This window comes from Plecotus auritus (assembly GCF_963455305.1).
Source record: "Plecotus auritus genome assembly, chromosome: 4".
Classification (NCBI taxonomy): domain Eukaryota; kingdom Metazoa; phylum Chordata; class Mammalia; order Chiroptera; family Vespertilionidae; genus Plecotus; species Plecotus auritus.
The window spans coordinates 25,543,104-25,557,569 of record NC_137775.1 but is presented as its reverse complement, the minus strand read 5'-3'; the positions used below and the strand labels follow the sequence as shown (position 1 = coordinate 25,557,569).

General features: G+C 36.9%; 1 protein-coding gene and 1 pseudogene across 2 annotated transcripts in view; one reads left to right on the top strand and one right to left on the bottom strand.

Annotated features, from left to right (window-relative positions):
- The window catches only part of PDE7B (phosphodiesterase 7B), a gene marked incomplete at its 5' end in the record, with an annotated part of 281,891 nt that overhangs the window by 145,050 nt on the left and 122,375 nt on the right, over window positions 1–14,466 (bottom strand). The gene's annotated exons all lie outside the window — the stretch shown is intronic.
- LOC308245907 (large ribosomal subunit protein uL22-like) lies at window positions 5,929–10,172 on the top strand (annotated as a pseudogene). Its single transcript has 2 exons — window positions 5,929–6,068; window positions 9,646–10,172. The product of its transcript is annotated as a large ribosomal subunit protein uL22-like (transcript).

Genomic DNA, 14,466 nt, shown 5'->3' with positions numbered 1-14,466 from the left:
CCTCCATAAACTTCCAAAATCATTCTGCACTCTGATAAGGAGATTTCTTGCATTGTTTGTTCTCTGATGTATCTTTGCTTTTGACATTAATTTCTGTTTCCTATTTAAGTGAAGGTGAAATATATACCTACCTTTAACTTGCATATGTTCACATATCTTGCTGCTCTTATGTGTCAACTCTAGAACCATCTATAATTATGCTTTTAATAAATGCCTTAAAAAAATCCTCATCTGAGGATATATTTTCCCCCATTGATTTTTAGAGAGAGTGGAAGGGAGAAGGGGGAGGGAGGGAGGGAGAGAGAGAGAGAGAGAAATATTGATGTGAGAGAGACACATCAATTGGTTGCTTTCTGGATATGCCCAACTATGGCCAGAGATTGAACCTACAATCCAAGTATATGCCCTTGACCAGGAATTGAACCCATGACACTTTTGGTGTGTGGGCCGACACTCTACATTGAACAACACAGGCCAGGGCTAATCAATGCCTTTTTAATTCTGTTATTACTTTCTTCTCTGTGTTCAAATTTTGAGGAGTCAACTGATTGAGCTACTATTAAAATGTGTTTTTCAAGTCTTGCATTAACCGTTAAAAAAAGTTCAGTGAAGTATTTATCTTTGAAAGTTGTGAATTAGACATACATACCTTATAATCATGTCATTTTCAAATACGCAATAAATGAAAACTAAAGTCAAATATTAATACTAATCTAACACAAAGAGAATTATTATATTAAAGATAGTTCAATCCCTTCGTTGGGCTTTCAGTGCTTTCAAAAATAGCTTCCACTCCCTTAGTCCTATAACCTCACTCAAACTTACATTCAACATACAAAATTTCTATGGAAATTATGTTGTGTCCATACATGCCAGATGCACTATAACATTTTGTGAGGTTGGCAGAATAATGGTATAATGGTCTCCCAAAGATGTCCACATCCCAATCCCTGGAACCTGTGAACCTGTTCGGTTACACAGCAAAGAGGAATAAGGGTGGCTGATAGAATTAATGCTGTTAATGAACTGACATTAAAGTAGGGGACTATCCTGGATTATCTGTGTGGGTCCAATGAAATCACAAGGGTCCTTAAGTGTGAAACATAGTCAGAGTGATGAGATGAGAGAAAGACTAACTGGTCATTGAGGAACAGAGAGGAGGCCTCGAGCCAAGGAATGAGATCAGCCTCTTAAAGACAGAAAAGGCAAAAGCCAGATTCTCTTTTAGAGCCTCCAGAATGGAATGCAGACCTGTGGACACCTTGATTTTGGTCCAGTGGGACTCATTGCAGATTTCTGATCTCCGAAACTGTAAGATAATAAACATGGGTTGTTTTAAATCCGTGGTAATTTGTTACAGCAGCATTAGGAAGCTAATCTATTGTTGGTCACATTGTCCCCTTTGTTGGGAAAGATTTCTCCATTTGTCTAATCCAGAAAAAGCACATTTTCTTCATGAGTTCTTTGTGCCCCACCTCAAATTGCCTCTTCTGTTTAAATAAAACGGCACCTTTTATTCATTTTATTTACCTGTAAGGTAACTTTACTTGTGTCACTATTTGTCTTTGATGCTCTGGCTTATCTTCTAAGTTAGGCTTTGTAGGATAAAATCCTAGTGATGTACCCTTTGTTTATTCACTCAACCTGCATATAGTGAGTGTTTAATAATTTACTGAGTGCCCATGCTAAGTGCTTGATATTCAAAAACATGGCCCCTGTCCTCAAAATTATTTACTAATCTAGTGGGGAAACAGAGAGACACATATATAACTATAAAGCACAGTGAATTGTCATGCTATAATATAAATGTGCACACAGGTCTCAGTCAGTGTTCGTTATTAATGAAAATGACAACCAACTTTCTTCATTACTTTTTATCTATATCTTGACCATTAAGACAATGTCTAGACATCTGCTTATAACTTTAAAAAATCATGAACTATATTATAGAGAGTTTATACTTGGTCAGGAAAACATGGGTAGTTAATTACATTTTTGCCAATTATTTTTTATTTGTTGATAGAATTTTAAAAGTTTAGCTGTAATGATTTTTAAATATCAAGATATTCTCACCACTTTTCTCAGGTGAGCTGATGCTGTGTTCCTAGCAAATTGGTAGCTCGGGAAATGTTCTGATTCTAAGAGAGCAAAGAAAGACAAATTAACCATTTCAATTAGATTATGCCTTAGTCAAATCAGGGTGCTATATCAAAAGACACAAACTGGTGGCTTAAACAACAGAAATTCATTTCTCACAGCTCTGGAGTCTGAAAATCTGAAATCAAGGTGTCATCGTGGTTGGGTTCTGGCGAGGATCCTGACCCTGGGCTGCCTTTTTGCCAAATCCTCACATGGTGGAGAGAGATCATCTTTTTATAAGGGCACTAATCCTGTTTATGAGAGCTCCACTCTCATGACCCTGTTATCTCCCACAGGTTCCACCTTCCAATACCATCATGTTGGAATTAGAGTTTCAACATATGAATCTTGGGAGGAACCAAGCTTTCAATCCATAGCAGAATATTTTCTTAATTTCACCCATAATGAAGCATTATCCAGACAGCCCTGGATTCCCACAGACCTGAGCACATGCACTTCCTCGAAGTGCTTATGTACCTGATACATTATCAAGCATTTTATATGAAATGTCTTATTTTATCCTTAAGGACCCAAATGAGATAGGTACTTTCCTGACCCCCCCTAGGAAAGTAATTTGCTCAAGTTTCGGATGCTATCAAGCTTTAGGAGAGTGATTTGAAGAACAGTAGGCTGGTTCTATAGCACACCCTCTTAACACCATGCTATTCTAACTTGGTAGTTAGGGTGTTGTAAAAAGCTGTAGGAACTCTGCTTGATTCACAGATTGTAACTATACCTGGCCATGTCATAAACATTTGAGTGGGGCAAGTCAAAGGAAAAGAAAAAAATAACGGTAACTTCCCAACACCTATTTCTATAGCTGTTCTTCAAGCCAAATCCACTGCCACTGTGGTCATGACTGTGAAGACCACGATTGGACTTCAGATCTTCGCCACAGCCTTCACCTAGGAAGTGCTGAAGAAAGCCTTGCTCTCTTCGCCTGACCAGAGAGAAAGAACAAGGGCATTAAAAAAAAATTAGATAAACGCCTGGTCTCCCTTTAGTATTGGGTTGGCTTCTTCAAATCAGACCTTATATTCCTAAAATAACTTTATTCCTTATGAAAAGTGACTTGATTTACTCATACCACCACTTGTGACTGGACCTATTTGGGGAAGTGATGAAAGGTTATTAAAGTAGTTTCTATGTTATTTAGACATACTTCTAGCAGCAATCTGCTATCTCTGACCTACATTTTTGGGTCTGAAAAACCAGAGATTGTTGGTATGGAATTGGTGAATGGAGTCCACAAGATTTATTCAAGACACTGAACAGATATTTTCCTTTTGGAGCCATTTAGCAAGGCTGCTTACAATATCACAATGCCAGCGGCAACTGTGTTTTCTAAACAGCTTGGCCAGAAATGGGAAAAAAACACAAAAGAGTCTTAAGTGTTTCTGAGTGTTAAGTAAATAACTTGGGTCACTTGTTTGCATGGACAACAGCACATGTGAGAAATTCAAATCTGGCCTCCAGCTGATTTCTTTCCTGGGATAGCAGATCAGAGATGAAGCTGACAACAGCCACATTTCTGGGGGACCAGACATCTTCTGTTTCCTGCCTTGTTCCTTTCTTTGATTTTACCTCCCCAAGGTAAATTTGGTTACATAACCATTAATAGTCACAGTCCTTCGACTAGGGAAATGTAACTCTATACATTTCACATCACCTTTATTTAGCACCTTCTTTTTTAAAGGTGTTGCAAACTGACAGAAGGGCTTTGCTCTTCAGATAAGTCCCTAAGGTAAGGAAAGTACAAACCCCAGGCAAATCGTTCTGTTTATAGAAGTTCAACTACTTTTGGTATTCCCCAATTCCGGTCCCCAGTGATAACTCATTAATGAGTTCATTCACTGATTTGAAATAACAGCAGCTACTCTAAATCTCTGCCTGACTAGAGCCAAGTAGGTCCCTTTATTCCATTTGTCCCTCTGCACATATCAGACACACAACTGATGCCTTGTTTTATTTAGCATTTGTCTTTAAGTTCATCTTGCATAATAATTCTATACTTCATTTTTGTAATATTAGATTATAAGGATACAGGTACTTGTTGTTTTGGATAGCTTACTTAGAGCACCTCCCAACATGGTCTACATTACAATGAATGCTGAAATGACACTATTGTTTCTGTGGTAAAAACATGGAGAGAGTTCTGTGTGGGATAGCCACAGCATTTTTGAGAAACCACAGAAGGGATAGTTGGCATTGCAAAATCAAGTACTCCTTTTGACCTAAACCATGTACTGATTTTCTTGAAATTATTGAAAGGTTAGAACCTTCTCCCCATTAACATGGTTGGTAAAGTCACTTTCTCCCCCAAGAGCACAAATGTGCAAATAAAAGAGATTGGTTATAGAAATCTACCTGAGGTTTCACTTTGGAATTTATCCAATTGTTGCAACTTTCTTATCTCTCACCTACTGGTCAAATGGGCCTTACTTATATTTATTTTCCTTAAGTTGTCATTTCTTGGGATGTGCCTCCCCCTCACCCCCTTCAGAAATTTTGGAGATAGAGTTTCAGAAGCAAAACAAAAAACAAGACCGCCTTTATTCCCCAGTAGAACCAGGATGTTGGAAAAATTAAACCGAGCTCTTGGGACAACTGAGAGGATTAAATGAGAGCATTCATGGAAAGTATACAGAAAAAAGGCTAGCACAGAGTAGGCATTCAATAAAAGTCAGCTATTATCATCATCTCCTCCAAATTATCTCCTCTCTTTTTCCATGGAGCTGCCACCAATAACCCCTTTAGACCTGGGTGCCATCAGTAGAACCAGGAAGTGATATATTGAGGGGAAAAGATGAAAGATGTTAAAGTAAAAAATAAAATAAAGGGTATGGATTTGGTGTGGAGTGCTCAAAGAGATGTGGGAAAAAGTAGACAAAAATTGAAAAGAAAAACTAAAGTGAAAAAAAAATTATGGATTTTTACTAACAATGATCTTAAAGGCTACCCCAAGATCCTGTAGGTCATCAACTGTTGGGCCTTTTACCTCAATATTGGCCTGCTGCCAACTATTTTTCTCATGTTCTAACTTCTAATGTGTTTCAGATCATCTAGAAGATTCCCCAGTCTAATTCTATTAAAAATGGGTTAATTTTCTTTCTAGTTTGATCTAAATAGTTAGCCATAAACATTGAATACTGCACTAGTTTATCCCTGAATCTCTAGAAACACATTATAACATAATTGTTTTTATAGGACAATTTTTAAAAATGTAATTTTTCCTTCTCATTCCATCAAAGGGTGTAGTTACTGAATTATCATAGACTTTCTTGGTAAGGCAGTGTCTCCTATCAGGCAATCCCTTAGGACACTGTAAGAAGTATGCTCCTGGCTGGTAAATAAAACACTTAGGGAAACTCCTTTGCCTATTCAGGTTTAGGAACATCAATTAGGGCATTAAAGTAACATTTTGTAAATCATCCCCATGACCTGAAAAAAGTAAAGCAACTTCAAAAAGTCTTCTATTTTTTTGGCCATGGGAAGGCTCCCATAAGGAGAGAACTCAGAAGTTTCTTATGAGCGTGTGAGCTGATTGTGGTATTGAGAGACTGTGGAAGGTGAGAAAATAGCTTTCTTCTCCACCATCAAGGGATCAGGATGGTGAAGGAAAGGTGCTCTGTTCAAGGGGTTAGTGTGGGGTGGGACAGGGGGACAAGTCAAGAGCTTTGGTTGTCTCTGACCTGCATCAAGGGTTTAGGCACAATGATTCTAAGCATTGGCTTTCCTATAGGATTCTCTAAGTACATACAGGCAAGATTCCAGGTTGGGGGTTGTAAAATGTCTAAGCTTGTCAGACTGTGCAAGATCTTGCTCATCCTGGTATCTTCTGCACTGAAAGATGAGCCTGGACCAACAGTGATATTACTACCATTGCTTAGAGCAGATTATTCATCAGGTGCAGGGGATACCTGTTCAACGTATGAATGACCATGTACTGCGAAGTGGCCTCATAGGCATGTGAAAGCAGATTCATAATTAGGAAAAAAGCAGGAGTCTCATAGTGGCCTGATGGAAACAGCCAGGATGAACTCTACTAGCAAATAGTTAGTTAGATAAAAGGTTTCATAGTCCCTTGGCAGAGGGGTGAAATGGATGAGTGAGCTGATTTGTTTTTGATACCATCCTGTTTCTCCTTTTTCCCCTCTTTCTGGTTTCCATCTCTAATAAGTTAGTTATTAGTTTCCATCTCTGAAACTTAATAGAAATAGTGCCTTGTAGTTTCTCCCACCCTCTCAGTTAGTGCTTCCTCATGGGGCAAGTAAATCTGATCCCAGAAGTTCAGTCACTCCCACCCACCCAAGGCCTTAGGCCAACTCTGGGGGAAGGGTCACCATTTTGTATGCAGCCCCCACCACATTGCTGGGTCAGGCAGGCTGGTCACCCATTGTGATACCTGAAGAGCGGTGGCTTCCACCTTCTGCACAGCAGGTATCACTGCACATGGTCAGGGCAATGGGACAAAAGGGATCACTCTGGCTCTTCAGGTGCCAAGATGAGGAAAATCAACATCAGGGCCCAAAGGATGGAACTGCTGGGGACAAAAGGTTACTACACATTAACAATCGGTCTTTGCAGAAACAATGAGCAGATGCTCAAGAATGAGAGATGAGATCTCTTGACTCTAGACGACAAATCTTTTTCAGGTAGACTCAGAGACACAGGATTTCATTCTCCTCGTACTTGTCAATAGCCAAGGCAGGACAATGAATTTAGCAACACTGAGCAACATTTATTAAGCACCTTCTGTGAGCCAGGCACTGGTCTAGGCACAAAGCAAAGCTTTGAACAGTCAGACTTTACATTCCAGTGAGGAGAGCCAGAAATAAGCACATAAATACACCAACAGGAAAACACTCAGCAGTTCTAAAGGCTATAATAAACAAAAATAAATAACTAATTATAAAATTGTGGTTTAGGGGCTATTTTAATTATATGGTCAGGAGAGTCTCTTGAATTAAACGAGGTACAAAGTGAAAATTAATAACAAGGAGAAGCCAACCAGGCAGAGATTTAGGGGAGAGGATTTTGGGCAGAAGGAACAAATGAGGGAAAGGCCCTAAAGCAAGAACTAGCTTGATATGTCTGAGAAATAACAAAGACCAGAGTGATGGATTTGGTGAGCAAGAAGGAGGGTGGCATGAGATGAGATTCTGGCAGACAATGCTGGGCTCCTGTGTAGACTAGAGATGATTTTGGATGCCTTCCAAGTCTGATGATAAGCCAGTAGAAGGTTTTCAGAAGAGTGACATGATCTAAAGTAGTTTTTATAAAATCACACTGGTAGCTCTTCAGGGAAGGGATTGTATAGGAGCAAGAGTAGAAGCAGAAATTAGCTAGCAGGCTAATAAAATTCAAGAAAAGAATGATGACTTGGCTAGGGCAAGTAGCAGGGAGATTGAAGGAAAAATAAACAGTTTTAGAAAATATTTAGAGGTAGGATCTCTAGAACATACTCATGAATTGGCATGTGAAAAAAAGGAGAGAAGCTGGGTTCTAGTATATCAATTACAGTATATTTAGATGTGGGGCTAATCAAGCATTCATTTGGATATTGGAAGTTTGGGATGCCTTTGTGATATCCAAGTAGATGTCAAGTAGGTAGTCTGAATATAGTGTATAGGGGAAAAGTCAGTATTTAGATTATCAGCTTTGACATATAAACAAAAGAAAACAAACACTGTGTCCAGTTCAGTTCAATAGCCATTGTGTCCAGTTCAGTTCAATTACATGCATTCCAAATCAATACTTAGGGAACTAAGTATAGTAAGAGCTAATATGAATAAAGAAATCAGAAAGACAAAACCCCAGAGGGAGAGGCAGACCAAAATACTATTGTCCAGAGGCAATGGTAAAGTGAAAATAGGTACAAATGTAAAAAACAAACAAAACTATATCATGGAATAAGTAATTATACCTGGAATGGTCAGGGATGGGAGAGACAAAGGGTGATCTGAAAAACAGTCATTTGATAGGAACAATTTTCTTGTGAGTCCCTTGTTTTTAATATGGATGCTTACTTATTTAGAGACTAAGAAAGTAGATGGGACTAGTTGCAGAAATTTTATATGTACGAAGAAGAATTTCATTTTTAATGGCTCTTTGATTTTGAGAAAGGCAATAATCACTCTCGCACATAACATTCTCCTTAGATTGAGTTTGATCAGTAGTTTCCTGCCTCAGAGAAATGGTAAGATAAGGAGTCAAGAACCATAGCTATTTTTTCAACATGTTTAAAGGCTATATTACATTATCATAGATATTTCAATATATTAAGTGGCTTAGCATATACACATGTAAATATGTAAGCAAAAATATATGCATAAAAGGTGAGTAGGAAGCAGAAATAAAATATGTAGCTTTGATAAGATTATGCAGACTGCCAAAAATGTCAAATTCTTATGTTTAACTTTAGTTATATCAACTTAGTGAAGTAAAACTGTTAGCATCTTATTGAGCACAAGTTCTAATTGATTGTAGTTAATAAAGAAGGAAAAAAATAACAAAATAATTATTGCAGTTTCAAAGACAACAATTTCACACCATGGAGTACATGGGGGAAAATGATAAAAGGCATATTTAATGGTGTATGTACATTTTGTGCATCTCTGACTGGATGAATAATAGGGTCAGTGTCAGCTCTAATAGGTATGCTTCTATAAGTTGTTGGTGTTTCCTTCTTTTTTTAGCTATACTGGCTTCTCAACCTCTTTATCATTTATATTCACTTGTAAAATTTTAAAAATGTGTTTTCTGAAAATTAATTTCTTATGAAATTCATCATATGAGACAATGAAATTCTTGCAAGTCACCCTGTAATTTACTTGAATTTTATTGGCTTAATAGTCCATTCCAGAACTAATGTTATTCATCTTACTTGGTTGAATTATTTATTCCTATAGAATCATTTATTAACAACAAATGTATTCCTATAGAATAATTGATTAACATCAGTTTTAAGAACAATATTTTGTCTTTCTGCAGTATTTACTTTCAGGATTTAAATCCTCTTAGTAATATGCATATTAACTCCATGAAGTGGATACAAATAAGCAGAGACTACATTTTTACAGATATAGAGGCTAAGCTAGGTGGGTGGCCATGAGATATTTCTGGGCCAAAGCAGGGGGGTGGGTAGGGGGTACAGATATATACTACTGAATGTTTTGGCCACAAAAACCAGTTAATACATAGGCTAAGTCTATCTTTAGTGACTGAAGCAGAGTCACAAAATTTTTTATAGTTAGGATTTTTTTTCAATCAGTTTGGCCATAATGCTCATGTGCTAAGTCCACTATATGATATTTCTGTGTCTGTCCAAGACCATGTAGGAGGACCGAAAGTCTTCAGGTGAAGAATATAGCCACAGAATGATCATGTGTTGATCTAATTTACGTGGAGCTACCATGAAATCGGGATGTATAATAGAAGTCTGAGACTAAATTGGAAATGTGTTGGAGTAATGCTCTAAAGAAAGTAATAGGTTCTTCCTAAAAGTGGCCCCTATTCACTTGACCCAGAAAACCCCACAAAATCATGCAAATCAAGAGGTTCAAATCTTTGTGTTCACTTTAAGAACACTTGCGAAACTTTCCAGGCCATCAAGGGCATGAATATTTGAAGGATGTCACTTGACAGAATGTGTGCCATTCCATTGTCACAATGGTGGAGTTGGTAGGGTGCCAAGGCCAAACAGTGGAGCTGGATAAAGGGTCAGTGGCCCCAAAAGAGTGCTGAAGTTTTGCTGCACGTGCTTAAAAATTCAGAGAGTAATGCCAAGCTTGAGGGTTTAGATGTAGATTCTCTTATTATTTAGCACTTCAGGTGAACAAAGCTCCTAAGATGTGGCGTAGAACTTACAGAGCTCATGGGTGGACTAACCCACAGTGAGCTCTCCCTGCCACTTTGAGAGGATCCTTCCTGAAAAACAGCAAATTGTTCCTAAACTGGAAGAGGAGGTTGCACAGAAGAAAAAGATATCCCAGAAGAAACTTAAGAAACAAAAACTAATGGCCCAGGAGTAAATTCAGCACAAAATAAATACCAATAAAAGTAAAATAAAAATAAAGAAAGAGATAGGTGAAAGGAAAACCAGTTCATTTCTCAGGTGTGGTTTGTCTGGACATTTATGGACTTCCCAAGGACTCTGGGGTGGAGGTGGGAATCTTCAGTAATCTGCAATATGGGCTGAATATATTGTCCTGCTAACACACTGAAATTGGGATTCTTTTGGGAATCAAATGATTTGTCCCAAGACACATGAAAAGCTACAGATAAAAGTCAGATGACAGCTATGCCTTTTAAAGTCCTAAGTTACTATTTAATACTGTTGAAATTTTCCCTGCCTACTTTATCCACTGCCATCATAGTCCCTAATTTCCCAGGACTGTGAAATTAATGTTGCAAAGGTATGATGAAATATAACGTTTAATCAAAAATGCTTAAGGTAGGAATATTTAGGAGTTTATGTGTTTCCGGAAAATGTGTTCATTTTCCTCCGGACTATACTTATGTTAAAATTTCAGTGGTAAATTAAAAGTTGCCAACTTCTTCTTAAACCATGCCACAAACCATTTCCCATACTAGCCAGCAATGTAGGAATACTGCCTGATGTAAGACTTGCCTTTGGTCCAACTTTGATGGCCCAATTCAAAAATTTATATATGGTGGAAGAAAGTCCAGCAAAGCCAAAGATTAAAGTTTATGTGCTTAAGTTTTTAGTGTTATTGATGAATAAATTAATTTTGTCATAACTCATTAGCTAATACTATCAACAGAGGAGTGTATATTTAAGCTATTTTTGTTTTTCAATGATGCTTCCTATGTAAGTCCCTGAATTTAAAGATGTAATATTTATATAAAATGCTTTTTATATGAAATGTGAAATATATAGCTGTTTTGACAACTTAATTTAAACGATTTTAAGATGAATATCAATTATACTTCAAGGGATATTTGGGTATTTTCAGGTTATTTGCTCCTACGTTAAATGGCTCCAAGCTCCTATGGTTTTTAAAAGTTTTGAGTCAGCATTGGGCTGGTTTTCAGAAGTTGTTTTTATTGTTTTCAAGGCAATTGTATATGACCAAGCTGGTTAAGTGTTCTTGAAGTGCTTTATTCTTGTAAATAGGTAGGCTTAGAGTTAGCTAGTGGGAATTTCTCTTAGAATGTTCACATGAGAAATGCCAGCCACTTTGTCTTTTATTTTCAGAGGTCCTTTCAGCTTACTTCTGGTCCCCCTGCTCTGTTCCAGATGACTGAATTCCCTAAGGCTCATCTGCCCAATGCTTTGGTTGGTGTGGCGTGAGCAGTGGTGAGACCAGGAACTCTGGAGCAGAACTCAGCTGAAATTCTGGCTGTCATCGTCTTGCTGTGTGACATTGTGCCAGTGACTTTACCTCCCAATCCTTAGTTTCATCAACTAGAAAATGAGAATGAAAAGTAAACACTCTCCAGAGTTATAGTGAGGATAAAATGAGGTGTGTGTTATGATAATAGCTAATATTTATAGAGCATTTATTATGTGCCAGGTATGTAGTTAGCACTCAGAAATAAATGGTAATCCCATTAGACATACCTGGCTTTGTGCCCTTATTAGTTGGACTTTACACAATTAATCCACTGAAGTCCTCACACACTTATTTCAAATGCCACAGAAAATAACAAGAAGGTAGGCAGGAATTAATCAGAAAGAATCTACTAATGTACAGCCACCGGGTTAATTTTACTTATATTGCATCATCTAATCATCTCAGCAAGCCTCTGAAATAGAACCTATTTTCCTCATTGTACAGATGAGAAAAATAATGGCCCAGAGAGTTTGTTTTATACTTTTCTACAAGATATCAGAGAAACAGAAATAGAACAAATACAGTACAACTGAGACCTTAATTTACAAGAGTAAATTACAACACTGACGATAAATTAATTCCTTCTTGTTATTAGGAAATCATCAATCATGTATTTATTTTATAGAATAAATAATATCATGTAAATAATCTTTTTCACATGTTAAAAATAGAAGTTTCTAATTTGTTTTATTTTTGCTTAACATTAATATTCACATAGATCCTTGCATGAGTAAAAGGCTAAATTACTTTGTTTCCATCATAATACATACTGAGGATTGTTTTTGCTGCTGAAACTATTCTTTGGTTTAGAAAGTTTCCCCTAGGTCATTTAGAAGTATTCCCAGAAAAGATGAAAATGTCAAAAACCTGGTCAAAAAGATTTTCAAGTATTGTACCAAGAATGGAAGGAATTCAAGACTGTATGGTCACAGGAAAACAGGGGCTATCCAAATGCCACGTACTCGGCTTTTGTCACATTCATAGTTGACACTTTCCTCCTCATTCTCTTGCTAACTTCATGTATTACGTGGCCAGTCATTCTACCTACCTCTCTCTCACTTTCAGTTTGATTACTTATTCCCAGGAGAAAAGGCATTTGAGAAAAATTTATTTTGGGGCTCCACCTTTTCAAAGGAAGGTACACATTAGATGTAGTAAATTTGTGATTCTATTTCCATCTTTAAAAAAAGGTATCATCAGGCATTGGTCTGGTCTGTCACCTTGAATCAGAAAACAGCTCCATCTGGGTTTCCTTTTTTTTTTAAGTTTTTGATAGCTCACATTTCAAAGGAAGGCAAGGGTTATATCCTCTGACAATTGTGCAAGCAAAAAAAATCTTCCTTGTCCCCTGCAGTGATCAGGATGCCTATCCTGAAGCACCAGAGATCTGAAGACTTCTGTTGTGGTTTGCCGACTCCCAGGAGGCTTGATTCTGCAGGCTTGACTCAGGAAAAAGAATCCCACCAGCTTCAAGTGAAATGGTGCCCAAGTAAGGGTTACTAGTAAAAATATTGCGGAATTGGCTCTGGTGCTACTTTTGGTCTTAAAATTCTGTGTGTGGGTCTGTGTGTTTGCACATGCACTCATTTTTGTGTATCTTAACTTCAAAATCCATATTCAACTTAATCTTTGAGAATTCCTTCGAGCACTAGTACAGTGTTTAAGCTTTCAGGCAAGATTCTGGCAGCAAGTCTTCTTATGCAACTGGTTTAACTTTCCATTGAAATCCATGTGGACTCCCTAAGGTCAGATTTGGTTCTTAATTCATGGCAAAATAACAGAGAGCCATTATGTTTTATGCTTTATCACTACAAAGAGAGGGGGCTTTTGAATAGAAAAAGAAATTACCAATTTTTAATTTCACCTATAATTTATACTCTACCTACTTTCAAAATAACCTCAATTCATTTCTAGCCCTGCTGTGGTTATGCAACTGCTATCTACTTTGGATGTCTCATCTGCAATACAGCGATAATAAGACTTGTGACCTTTGTCATTTCACAGTGATGTTTTAAAACTAATGATAGAGGCCTGCAAAATTACTTTCAACTGGGCTAAAAGTTACCCTAGACTTAGTTAAACTAGATATAGTTTTATAAAAACTTGCAAAATAAGAATGTATTCATAAATTATGTAATTAAAATTAATCTTAAAATGAATTAAATATATATATCTTATGTATATGAGTACACAAAAAAGAAGGAATGCACCCAAACTGTTAAAAAGTTTATTATGAAATGCTTTTATAGAAAATATCAGAAAAAATATAATGGTTACTCTATATAAGTTAATATTGACAATGGTTATTAGAATAGGTGGTATTGTGGGTGATTTTATTTTCTTCTACATAGCTTCTTATGTGTTCCTAAAATGAATATATAGTTCTAAAATTAATATATAGTTCTTCCAAAATCAGGAAAATAATCTCAATAAATAATAGAACTGGAGAAATAACTCAGATAGAATACAAATATAACTTTTAAGAAAAAAATTTATTTGAACTCTTAAAGGGTGAGTTTGGGGTCAGACATGAATAAAACAAATGAGTTGATTGAATTTCATGCCAGTCCTGTAGCACTTGAATTTAAACCCAGTTAACAATAGGAAGAACAACTGAGGATAAAACCTACCATTTAAGGAAAATATTCAGTCTTTGTCTATGTCCAACGTCTGTCTATTTATCCACAAGTTTGTCAGTTGTTAGTCTTAGCCATTCAACCTGGCACACTCCTAAGTGTCCATAAGTTTAATGTATCAAAAGACAAAATGAAGATTCCAAAGGTAAGTTATCCTTACTCCCCATCACTCCTATCAAATTGGATTTCCTTGGGTTCTTCTAACATGTTGCAAACTCTCTTACCTTCAGGTCTTCTCACATCCTGTTCCATCTTTCTGGAATATTACCTACTCTGCTTCACCAGGCTAATTCCTACACATATTTTAGATAATTGTTTGGCTTTCACCTCTT